Below are 12517 nucleotides of genomic sequence, written 5' to 3' on the forward strand. Positions count from 1 at the left end.
ACACACTGTAAAAAGCAAGTATCAATTTTATATTAATCTGTTAAAACGATGAAAGGTCCAACAACTGCAAGTTTAAAATACCTTTTATTAAGTTAAATATTTCAATAAAAAAGTGCATCATTTACATTAATTTATGCTGCAGTATTTCTACATGTGAAATTAAAAATGTATTTAAAAGGCAATTTATTTTTTCAAAATAGTAAAATAAGAAAATATAATTAAAAAGAAAGGCCTGTGTGAAAACAGAAAGAAACCCTAGGGAGGAGCTCCTCAAAAATACCCATGATAGCTGACCTGCAGCCATTTGTCCCACATTCCCCAGAAGATATTTACAGCTATTTATGGGCCCCTCTCCAGAATGGCTTTGAGCTGGATGAGCAAATCCCAGATTAAGTTACTGTCAGCCATCCCCAGCCCTTGTCCCCTCTCCTTTACACTGCAAGCACTGCGACAAAACCCATTGACTGCAAAGCGTCAAGAGATGGCCAATCACAGACTCTCACAGATAAGAAATCCCAAACACCCTGGGATCAGAGTTGTGTCACCCTCCTGCAGTAAGCTATCTTAGTACATAGATAATTAACCCCTTCACTGATCAGAGGCCTTGCTAGGAACAGTTATGCACAATAGGTATGTCAGGTTTCAGTAAAACAACGGCCTTCCATTGTACATACTCATTTGAGTTTAGTTCTAAGGGCAGTAACTGCTAATAATGATTTATTTTATACTGCAAGGGCTCTGAAAAAAGGTAGTGTATGCACAGCGTGGGAAACATAATTACAGTTTTTTCTGATTCCTACATTTTTGGGCATCTTATTGGATTTGAACACATCTGTTGAGCCCTGACGTGCATGAAACCAGGATATTTATTCAACTGCCAGAATGTTGGAGTCAAAAAATAACCCAAATATGACTCTTATAATTTGTCCTTTACCACATTGAAAGGACAATAAATACCTTTCTTTTCCACAGTCTTTTCACTGTCTTGTAAAACTTTATACTGGGAGACATTGAGAATATTCGGAATGCATTATTATTTTGCAATTGTTTTTCAGTTTCCAAACTCCCCCCAATAGTTAGAAGGAGCCAACTCAGTGAAGTAGACATGCCTAGCCACAGTTCTTATGTTACTAAACTCTATCAATTATTTTGCAGTTCCATTTCTTAAAGGGATAAGAAACTCAAACATTTTCCTTTTGTTATTTCTAAATTCCAAGTTTCCAATTTACTTCTATTATCAAATTTGCGTCGTTCCCATGATATTCTGTGTTGAAGAGATACCTAGGTAGGCACCTGAAGCACTACATGACAGGAAATAGTGCTACATCAAGTGCTCTTGCAAATGGATAACATTTTTTGCAAAACTATAGTGCTCCAGAAATGGTCCGGCTCCTAAACTTACATTCCTGCTTTCAATAAAAGATACTAAGAGAATGAAGAAAAATTGATAATAGAAGTAAATTCGATTTTTTTTTAAAAGCACATGATTGAGCACATGATTGATCTGAATAATGAAAGAACATTATTTTGTTTCATATCCATTTAACATCTCTGCTGATGCCATTTAGGGACAGATATCTGGCAGGGGGAAGCCTGCTATTTGCACCATCAGTTTTTAGAATTGGAAAATTCAACATTTTAACAACAAATGTATTGCAAAGTTACAGAATTAAATATTTAATATTACAGTCTCAAGGCATTTACTGTGTATTTAAGATGCTATGAAAGAGAGGTGAGTGCGTAGCTTCTGCTTCCAAAGGGAGGTATCATGGTTTAGGGGCCTTCTAAATAATTAGTTTTCTATATCAGATGCATTAATCCCGGTACATTAATTTGCAAATCTCTCACAGAAGTTTCTACCACAAAACAAAATTTACTCTAATTATGCCAATTGGTTCCTCTGTTTTCATTTATATTTAAGTCTTAATGGAAGATTCAATTTCTTTAAATATTTTTTTTAACTACTGCTCAGTATTTTTGATAATGAGATTATTCAGTGACATCTGAAATAAAAAAAATATATATTCATGAGTAAATAAACCTTTATTGTTTAAAACTGTATCAGTTCTTACTGTTTACACTCAAAATAAAATAATAAAAAGTTTGTGTCGTGAAAATGTTTTGCATTTTTTATTTCTCAGCTATCAAAAAAATTAAAAACATATACCATTTGATCCAAATAATAAAAAACAACATTGAGGCCCTTATATAGAGTTTTAATCAGAATTGAAACAAGATGCCATCTAGTAAGTACCTAACAGTGTCTATGATTTACAATGATGACATCACTCCTGCAAAATTTAGGCTACAGTTGTCTAAAATTGTCCCTAAATGTTTGGTTCACAGAAAGAATCTTATCATTTCCCTTTTTCTCAAAGGGACACTAAGCACTAAATGCATTTCATTTAGCTCCCTCTAACCATGCAAATATGCCAGCACTAGAATGAAGGGAAAGCTAGATTTTAACATGGCGGCACCCAATAATAGGGGAAGGCAGGGAATAATGTCAATACTATGCTTATAAAATGCTTTTAATGCCCCTTTAATAACACAGTCGGCCTTTCCTCTCATTGCTCTTGTTCCACAGACATGAGCTATTAAGGAGCGTCCTCAGTGAGCCTAGGATATACTTGGGCAAATCTACCTCTAATACTTTCTTCTTGTCATATAAATATTAAAGAAAATGCAGCTATACCCAAAGACAAACTGCACTATGCAGACACTCACAGGCTGATGATTTGTGAGCAAATAAGATTCAACTTCATAAACAATTGCTGACGTAGATAGTTTTCGGTGTCCTGTTTTGTTTGCTTTCCTTTTGGCTGGAGGGTCATTCCTACTCATTTGACCTCTTTATCCCTCGGGTAACAGTGCTTTAGTTAATAATTACTTTACTTGAAAACTGTTGGAAGACCTAACGGTGTAGAAATCAGAGATGTACGCTATATTAAACAAAGATTTTATTTTTTTATTTATTTATTTAACTTTTATGCATCCATCAAATATACATTCATCTCATTTTCAATATATGTATCTTTGTGCAAACAAACAGAAGCCAACGGTAAAATTGTATTCAACCATTAGATCATAATTTTAGTGCAGTCATTTTGTTATCAAATTTGAAAAAGTATTTGCAAAAACACCTCATCAAATAAAAAAATAAATAAAAAATGTTTAACATTTTATTACTTAACTATCTTGCACCTCACTGGGAGTGTAATGTGTTCTGCTGGCTGTGTTCACATAGACTATCAATAGCCTAGACTTCAGTATATTATTATTATTATTATTATTATTATTATTATTATTATTATTATTATCAACAACAGATTCCACAGCACATAGAAACTTTCAGTATAGGGATACCACAGGCTAAATCTGCTATTTCAAATGCCAAAATAAGGGTAAATTAGCTAATAAACTCCAGCAGGTAAAATGGATCATTGAGAACAATTTAAAGGGGAGAAAAAAAAATCGGTAAACTGTTCCTTTAAGCCTGTGAACTATTTATTGTAACAGTTCCTAATTCAAAACATTTCTCAGAAATAGAGGTTGTCTAGGAGTTCCTTAAAGGGGCAGTTTACTCAAAAATTTTCTCCCCTTTAATTTGTTCCCAATGATCCACTTTACCTGCTGGAGTGTATTAAATTGTTTACAAGTAGCTCCTTTACCCTTATATTGGCATTTGAAATGGTTAATTTAGCATGTGGTATCCCCACCTATTCTGAAAGTTTGTGGCCGCGCGTACCAGCTATAGATAAGCTTTGTAAACACAGCCAGCAGAAGAAATTACACTTCCAGTGTGATAAAGCAGAGATAAGGTAATAAAATGTTGATTTTCCATTGTTCTCTCAAAGTATTGGGGATTGTTTTAAGGACAAATATAAGATAAAGAAGCAGGTATATGTGCACAATGTGATACAGTAATGAGATCTGATTATACCTACAAGCTCAACCTATTTTATTAGGCTGTGGCTTCAAAACACAAAATCAGAGCTTTAATATACAGAAATAAACCTTAAAAAGCAAATTTTCATAAATTTTTTACTCTGCAGTTGGTAAAAAAGCAATTGTAAACACATTAAGGGAAAAACTATTTTACAGTATACTGTCCCTTTAATGGATCTAATTAACTCCTGGCAGGTAGTTAAATCAAGCTATCAAACCTGATTATTTCAGATGTGTTCCAGAGGACAAGTTCTGAATTGTTTGTTACCTTAAAGGGACAGTCTACACCAGAATTTTTATTGTTTTAAAAGATAGATAATCCCTTTATTACCCATTCTCCAGTTTTTCATAACCAACACAGTTATAATAATATACTTTTAACCTCTGTGATTATCTTGTATCTAAGCCTCTGCAAACTGCCCCTTTATTTCAGTTCTTTTAACAGACTTGCAGTTTAGCCAATCAGTGCCTGCTCTCAGATAACTTCACGTGCACGAGCACAGTGTTATCTATATGAAATACGTGAACTAACGCCCTCTAGTGGTGAAAAACTGTTAAAATGCATTCTGAAAAGAGGTGGCCTTCAAGGTCTAAGAAATTAGCATATGAACCTCCTAGGACCTAGGTTAAGCTTTTAACTAAGAATAACAAGAAAACAAAGCAAAATTGGTGATAAAAGTAAATTGGAAAATTGTTAAAAATTACATGCTCTATGTGAATCATGAAAGTTTATTTTGGCTTAGACTGTCCCTTTAAGAACAGGTATATTGCACGCCAAATCTCAAGGTATTGGACCCTTGGCGAGTTAAATGTAATACATTACTTGGCTATGTGGTCTGCCCTTTGCAAAATACAAATTATAATAAGGCAAATACATTTAAATCAGAACCATTATGTCCACTTTTCAATAAAAGGTCATCAATATTCTACTGATCATAATCCAAAAGATTTATACAAAAAAAAAATAGTTACCAAAATATATCCAGTCTGAAGATCTGATGAGATGCTTATATTGACCAGTGATTCTATTGCTTTGAAACTATCTGTAACCAGTTAGTTAATTGCCATTTAGCAGTTAAGCTGAATGCAGACTAATATTTATTAAAATTTTATTAGTTTTCCCACCTAGTTAGTTACTATATAACTGGAACTGATGAAGTTGGTTGGGTCAATTAAATGGTGGCAATTTTAGTTGAATGTTTTCCCGACTGCCTTGCAGAATATTCACAAGCATTATTCTTGTGAATTAGATTTTAGCTCTAAGTTCAAAGGTAAAGTCACTTAGCATTTTGTAAAATTGGGGATTTTGTATTTTGACAACAATTGAGTGTTTTCCCCACTAACTTTCTGGGGTCTATTTAAAGGGAAATTAATTGGTTCTGCAACGGATCTCCTCTAAAGAAGGATCTCATCTAAATAAGAAGAACATTCAAGGGATATGAAGCACAAAATGATCTTTCATGATTCAGATAGAGCATGTGCTTTTAAACAACATTCTAATTTACTTTTATTTATAATTTGTCTTCGTTCTCTTGGTATCTTTTGTTGAAAATTAGGGACGTATGCTTAGGAGCCAGACCATTTTTGGAGCACTATATGGCAGTAGTTTTGCAAGAATGTTATCCATTTGCGAGAACACTAGATGGCAGCACTATTTCCTGCCATGATGTGCTCTAGATGCCTACCTAGGTATCTCTTCAACACAGATTATCAATGGAACAAAGCAAATTTTATAATAGAAGTAAATTGGAAACTTTTTTTTTCCCTTTAAGTGCTAGACCGATTTAATTAGGTATATTCCATAGACTTTGTTAATTGTTTACTTTTGTTTTATAAGCACTTTATTTCATCATTGGACACAGTCATGCCTGGTTACAGTTTGTTTAAAAAATAAAGTAGAGTTGGAAATAAGGGGGGAGTGTACATTAAAGAAAGAATTAAACTAACTGAAATTGTAGATACCAATGATATAAACTAAAGTGACACAGATGTTTCTATTACAGGATGAAGGATTAGATCAACTATTAACTGATAAAATAGTCACATTTACAATGAAGGGCAAGGTTATAGTAGTGGGGGCTTTAATATACCTGATATCGACTGGAGGTACCAGTTGCTAAATCAACTAGAAATAAGTATATACTGGAATCTTTGCAAGGTGAATCTCTTAAACAACTGGTAAAAGAACCATCACATAAAGGAGCTATATTAGATTTAATACTTACAAACAGTGATATAGTATCAGAAGTGTCTGAGGGTGAGAACTAATGATCATCAGTCTGTATGGTTTAGTATTCAGGCAAATATACAGAGCAACCATAGTAAAACAAAAGTTTTAGATTTTAGAACAGCTGATTTTTCTTACATGGGCAAATACCTAAATGAATCTCTAAAAGGGGTGGCACAGATTACATAAGCACAAGAACAGTGGGGATATTTTAAGAACGCTATTTTAAAAACAACTGAACACTGTATTAGGCATGTTTGTAAAAGAAAAACAAAAAGGAAACCAATATAGTTTTCAAGAAAAGTATCACATGCAGTAAAGACAGAAAAGACAGTTTATAAAAAATCCAAACTCACTAGATCAGAAGAGGATAGGCAAAATAAAGAACCCAACAAAAATGACAAAGCAGTTAATCAGAAAGGCTAAAGCTGGTGCAGAAGAGAAAATAGCAGTCAGTAAAAAAATGGTGACAAAGCCTTAAGATACATCAGTAAAAAGAAAAAACTAAGGGAGGGATAGTAAGACTCAAGACTGATGATGATAGAGTAGTGGAAGGAGATAGACAAATAACAAACTAATTGATTACTTTTGTTCAGTCTTCACAACAGATTGTAAAGACAGTGCAATTCAATTAAGCAATGTTACTATAAATGATAATGGGACAGATTACGAGTGGCGCACTAACAATTACGCACAAGTGAAAAGAGGTTTATCTTGAGTGCAATTGAGGTTAACACCTGTCGGGATAGCACGTACTCAGAGCACTGGTTAATTGTTTTGCTAAACAAAAAAGTGTCACGAAACACATCAAAAATATATTTAACAACAGAGTTAAACTCATAGTAACACCATCTAATAAAAATTATTTAAAAAATATTGCGCAGGCAAACGACTTTAACATAGAGATACATACATACAGGGAGTGCAGAATTATTAGGCAAGTTGTATTTTTGAGGATTAATTTTATTATTGAACAACAACCATGTTCTCAATGAACCCAAAAAACTCATTAATATGAAAGCTGAATATTTTTGGAAGTAGTTTTTAGTTTGTTTTTAGTTTTAGCTATTTTAGGGGGATATCTGTGTGTGCAGGTGACTATTACTGTGCATAATTATTAGGCAACTTAACAAAAAACAAATATATACCCATTTCAATTATTTATTTTTACCAGTGAAACCAATATAACACCTCAACATTCACAAATATACATTTCTGACATTCAAAAACAAAACTAAAACAAATCAGTGACCAATATAGCCACCTTTCTTTGCAAGGACACTCAAAAGCCTGCCATCCATGGATTCTGTCAGTGTTTTGATCTGTTCACCATCAACATTGTGTGCAGCAGCAACCACAGCCCCCCAGACACTGTTCAGAGAGGTGTACTGTTTTCCATCCTTGTAAATCTCACATTTGATGATGGACCACAGGTTCTCAATGGGGTTCAGATCAGGTGAACAAGGAGGCCATGTCATTAGATTTTCTTCTTTTATACCCTTTCTTGCCAGCCACGCTGTGGAGTACTTGGACGCGTGTGATGGAGCATTGTCCTGCATGAAAATCATGTTTTTCTTGAAGGATGCAGACTTCTTCATGTACCACTGCTTGAAGAAGGTGTCTTCCAGAAACTGGCAGTAGGACTGGGGGTTGAGCTTGACTCCATCCTCAACCCGAAAAGGCCCCACAAGCTCATCTTTGATGATACCAGCCCAAACCAGTACTCCACCTCCACCTTGCTGGCGTCTGAGTCGGACTGGAGCTCTCTGCCCTTTACCAATCCAGCCACGGGCCCATCCATCTGGCCCATAAAGACTCACTCTCATTTCATCAGTCCATAAAACCTTAGAAAAATAAGTCTTGAGATATTTCTTTGCCCAGTCTTGACGTTTCAGCTTGTGTGTCTTGTTCAGTGGTGGTCGTCTTTCAGCCTTTCTTACCTTGGCCATGTCTCTGAGTATTGCACACCTTGTGCTTTTGGGCACTCCAGTGATGTTACAGCTCTGAAATATGGCCAAACTGGTGGCAAGTGGCATCTTGGCAGCTGCACGCTTGACTTTTCTCAGTTCATGGGCAGTTATTTTGCGCCTTGGTTTTTCCACACGCTTCTTGCGACCCTGTTGACTATTTTGAATGAAACGCTTGATTGTTCGATGATCATGCTTCAGAAGCTTTGCAATTTTAAGAGTGCTGCATCCCTCTGCAAGATATCTCACTATTTTTGACTTTTCTGAGCCTGTCAAGTCCTTCTTTTGACCCATTTTGCCAAAGGAAAGGAAGTTGCCTAATAATTATGCACACCTGATATAGGGTGTTGATGTCATTAAACCACACCCCTTCTCATTACAGAGATGCACATCACCTAATATGCTTAATTGGTAGTAGGCTTTCGAGCCTATACAGCTTGGAGTAAGACAACATGCATAAAGAGGATGATGTGGTCAAAATACTCATTTGCCTAATAATTCTGCACTCCCTGTATATATATATATATATATATATATATATATATATATATATATATACAGTATATATATATATATATGTTTTTGTGTGTACATTTGTATTTATGTATGTATATGTGTATATATGTATTTACAGACATATAAACACATAAATATATATGTATACATATAGACATTTATATAAATGTATTGGAGCCCTTTGCAGTTAAGTAGATGAAAACATGAAAAAACATTTATGCCATATTAATTTTGATTAAAGTGTTATCTACGCATATATATATAATCATGTATATATATATATATATATATATATATATATAGAGAGAGAGAGAGAGAGAGAGAGAGAGAGAGAGAGAGGTAGAGATATATATTGTGAAATATGGGAGGTGTGATATCTGTGCAAGAAAATGCTAAAAGCAAAACAGTAGGAAAAATTAGGATCCCTATACCTCTAGAAAGTGCATTAAATACAAATACCCTCAGCAAGAGAGGGAAGGTATATGTTGCTAAATTAGCAATAGGTGACAGAATATAAAAGCAAGAAACATTTAATCTTACATGTACATAAAATTCGCAACAATGTTAAAAACTAGGTGTAGCAACAAATAAAAACAAAATAAATGCAAATAATACAGTGAAAAAAAAATCTCACATACTATTATAAAAAATCCATGTGATGAAATTAAGTTTTAGTCCCAGCAGACAGAACTTGGATTGGTGAACAGACTTGAAAAAGTCAGAGGACGCTGGAATAAGAAGAAATTCCAAATCAAACGACAGAGGTGAACCAAAGATTAAGGTGTAATGTCTTACACTGGATAAAGGTTCAAATCTGTCCCATAATAGTAGTCCCTTTCAAACCTTGGCTTATCCGTGATGTCCGTTATGCTGTCTTTATCATATACTGGTGTTATTCCTAGTTTTTAACATTGTTGCAAATTGTATGTACATTTAAGATTAAATGTTTCTTGCTTTTATATTCTGTAACCTATTGCTAATTTAGCTGTACAGCGCAACAGTATACCATCCCTCTCTTATTGAGGGTATTTGTATTTGATAGATATAGATTGTACCAAATACCATTATATAAATAAATATATATATATATATATATATATATATATATTTATATATATATATATAAATACAGTACCCTCCACTAATATTGGCACCCTTGGTAAATATGAGCAAATAAGGCTGTGAAAAATTGTCTTTATTGTTTATTGATCTTTTGTTAAAAAAATACACAAAAATATACTGCTCTCAGGGATATCAAACAATTGCAATCACAGGTTTCTTTCATGTAATTAGCAAGAGTCCATGAGCTAGTGACGTATGGGATATACATTCCTACCAGGAGGGGCAAAGTTTCCCAAACCTTAAAATGCCTATAAATACACCTTTCCCCACACCCACAATTCAGTTTTACAAACTGAAGTAAGTTTGTGCTAGATTCTACGTTGATATGCGCTTCGCAGCAGACTGAAGCCAGGTTTTCCTCTCAGAGTGCAGTGAATGTCAGAGGGATGTGAAGAGAGTATTGCCTATTTGAATACAATGGTCTTCCTCTAGGGCAGAGCTTTCTAAACTTTTCATGTTGGTGACACACTTTTTAGACCTACATCACTTTGTGACACAGTAATTCAGTTGTACCAGCAAACAGGAGGTTAAACTAACTTGCTTTAAGAGATACAGACACATACATACTGTTTCTTGTAAATAATATATAATTTATGTATGTGCAAGAATTAAAAAAAAAGTTTAATAACATAAATAGCTACTTAGTATTTTAATGGCATGTATGAGGTTGATGGGATGAAATAATTTAAAATTAAAAAAAATTTGTGCTGAAGCAGGGACACACCTACATACTGCTGCGGACACACTAATGTGTCACGACACACAGTTTGGAAAGCACTGCTCTAGGGGATCTATTTCATAGGTTCTCTGTTATCGGTCGTAAAGATTTCTTCTCCTACCTCCCTTTTCAGATCGACGATATACTCTTATATACCATTACCTCTACTGATTCTCGTTTCAGTACTGGTTTGGCTATCTACTATATGTAGATGAGTGTCTTAGGGTAAGTAAGTCTTATTTTATTTATGACACTCTAAGCTATGGTTGGGCACTTTATATGTAAAGTTCTAAATATATGTGTTAAACTTATATTTGCCATGATTCAGGATAATCAGTATTCCTTCTTTCAGACTGTCAGTTTAATTTTTTTGGGAAAATGCTTATGAATTAATATTTTTTCTTACCTTAAAAATTTTCAAATTGACTTTTTTCCTTGCGTGCTGTTAGGCTCACGGGGGCAGAAAATGCTTCAATTTATTGCGTCATTCTTGGCGCAAACTTTTTTTGCGCAAAATTTTTGTCATTTCCGGCGCCGTAGTTGATGCCGGAAGTTTGTTTGTGGTTGCGTCATTTTTTGATGCATGTGTGTTACAGACTTTTTTTGCGCCAAAAAATGTGGGCGTCATACTTAGCGCCACTTTTTTTCACATTATTTAAGTCTCACTTTTTTGTTGCTTCTGGTTGCTAGAGGCTTGTTTGTTTTGCATTTTTTCCCATTCCTGAAACTGTCATTTAAGGAATTTGATAATTTTGCTTTATTTGTTGTTTTTTTTTCTATTACATATTGCAAGATATTTCAAAAGCTGTTCCTGTATCAGAAAATGCTGAGGGGATCCTGTTGACTGATATCAGTCCTACCAAAGCTAAGTTCATTTATTTTAATGTTATGAATGTTTATCTTTAGCTATGGTTTGTAATAAGTTATCATGATATACTTTTACATGCAGAGTCCATTAGTATTTATGCTTTATATATTGCTATTCTTTTTACATCTTATGTACAAGATATACTTAGGAATTTATAAGAATATTTTTCTGATTCTATTCTAAAGGCTTTGTCTGCCATCCCGCCTTCTAATAAAAATGTTTAGGTCTTTTTTAAACTTCTTATTTAGTTGATGAAGTTTCAAATGACCAACAACATACTGAATTATCCTTCTCTGATGGTGTTTTTTCTCATTCAGAATTTTCCTCATGAGATATTGACACTAACAAATCTACTTTTTTATTTTTTAATAGAGTACATTTGTTCTTTGTTGAAAAGGTGTTGATTATTTTGGATATTGAAGTAACTAGTTCTTCTGATTTAAGACTAGCTAACATTTAAATTCTGCTTATTAAACCTTCTGTGGTTTCTTCAGAGTTTTTTTCCCGTTCCTGATACTAGGGAATGGAATGGGCTGGGAATTTCTTTTATTCCTTCTTTAAGGTTTTTAAATTGTATTCTTTGCCGGCAGTTAGTTTTCAGTTTTGAGGAAATATTCCCCAAGTTAATGGGGCTATCTCTACTCCTGCTAAACATACTATTATTCCTATAGCAAATAGTATTTATTTTTTTCCTTCAGATAGGAAACTTGTATCTTATTTAATGAAAATTATTTATTTTCAGGTACTTTTCTTAGACCTGTAATTTATTTGGCTGATGTTGCAATTGCTTCATCTTTCTGGTTGGATACTTTAAGATCAAGTATAGGATTATGATTTGTTTAGCATTGTTAAGTTGATCAACATGCTAATAATTTCATTTGTGTCGTCATTTTTTTGATATTTTCGCAAATGAGGTTTAATCTATGTCTTTAGCTATTTTAGCTAGAAGAACTTTGTGATTTCAATCTTGGAATGCTAATTTGATTTCTAAATTCCATATTTCTTTTTTTCCAAGGTAATCAATTATTTGGTTCACAATTGGATTCAATTCTTTAACTGTTACTCTGGGCTTCAAGATTGAGTTCTAAGACTTAATTTTCAGCTTATATTAGTTTTTGTTCTTACTAAGGAACGGAATCCTAAATTCTTCC

The sequence above is a fragment of the Bombina bombina genome, chromosome 1 (assembly GCF_027579735.1).
Source record: "Bombina bombina isolate aBomBom1 chromosome 1, aBomBom1.pri, whole genome shotgun sequence".
NCBI classification, from domain to species: Eukaryota; Metazoa; Chordata; class Amphibia; order Anura; family Bombinatoridae; genus Bombina; species Bombina bombina.